General features: G+C 33.2%; 1 protein-coding gene across 7 annotated transcripts in view; it reads left to right on the top strand.

Annotated features, from left to right (window-relative positions):
* Nucleotides 1–191, top strand: part of LOC113811733 (involucrin) — an 18,791-nt gene extending 18,600 nt beyond the window's left edge. For all 7 annotated transcript variants that reach the window (XM_070128192.1, XM_070128194.1, XM_070128197.1 and 4 more), the window contains one exon: nucleotides 1–191. This exon is cut by the window's left edge and continues 1,741 nt beyond it. The gene's annotated coding sequence lies outside the window, so the exon portion shown is untranslated.
* The last annotated feature ends 1,000 nt before the right edge of the window (nucleotides 192–1,191 follow it).

Below are 1,191 nucleotides of genomic sequence, written 5' to 3'. Positions count from 1 at the left end.
TATTTTTATTATTTGGTTGTTTTTACTTTGTTTTTGCTATGTTGTTTTTAAAATTGATCATTGATTGCGCAAGTTTCTAGAACTGAATATCTTGAAATATGTACAGTTGCGGAATTATATTTCAGTACACTTTCTGGTTCCCACTTTTGTACCTCTGGCAACCAGTCGAAGTAAACATAGCGTAAATAGTATTTTTGTGAATGATGCTAAAACCCTAGGTAGTTTGTAACAAAGAGTGTGATTGGTCGAAAATAAGTCACCAATAAGTGTATTAATGAATATTTTTTGAAACTAAGGAAGCCATTTGATCTTTCGATTCCTTCAAATAAGTGATAAAGAACAAAGCATGTAATATTAGTTATTGTTGACTTTGTAGTTGGATATTCTTCAAATGCGATATCCTGGCATTGTTTGCTTATCCAAATGGCAACATCTATGATGGGGAGGGGGCATTTCCTACTCCTTACAACATAAGAAGTATCATTTATAGATACATATTTCTTGAAACATGAAAAAGTTTCATGCATTGAACATTTATGTATGGTAACTAAATTACCTAAAACTCTGTAAAATCCCGGAGACCTCTGTAAATACCGTTCATACTTACACCATCTACTAGCAGCTAATCGCCCTAATATTTTTTTTTTTTTTTTTTTTTTTATCTTTATGCCTAAATCAAACACATATCGAATAAACAGAACGTGCTAAATTGATTCTTCAATATAGAGCATGAACAAAATCACAATTTGGTTACATTGAATATGTAGATTCGTTATTGATGTGTGTGTGTGTATCGTCTATGGAAATATGGTCATGCTTGGTAATGTGTTACGAAAGATTGTATAATCAGCTATTATTATGCATCAAATCTTGGCGTTGCTTTGAGGAGTTGCATCCACATTCGAAGAGGTGAGCGAGAAAATGCATGTTTGCTTGTTTCAACTCAAGCAACTATTAGCTGGGTGGTTCCAAGGAGGGTGAATAGCAAAAATCTTAGAACCAACTCCCAATACTTGTGTTGTATATCTTGTTCATTCTAATGAAATGGGAATTTCTCGGCCAGTTGTTATTGTCATCTATCCATTTCATTTCTATTTGCCAGTGCAATGTAATGCAATATATGCGTAGGCGTAGATGATATTAGCATATCAAACCTTCAAATTCATCCTCTTTAAACATTATCCCAGAAGT

The sequence above is a fragment of the Penaeus vannamei genome, chromosome 12 (genome assembly GCF_042767895.1).
Source record: "Penaeus vannamei isolate JL-2024 chromosome 12, ASM4276789v1, whole genome shotgun sequence".
Lineage (NCBI taxonomy): Eukaryota > Metazoa > Arthropoda > Malacostraca > Decapoda > Penaeidae > Penaeus > Penaeus vannamei.
Note: the sequence above shows the minus strand (reverse complement) of the source record. Positions and strands in the feature narration are given on the sequence as shown.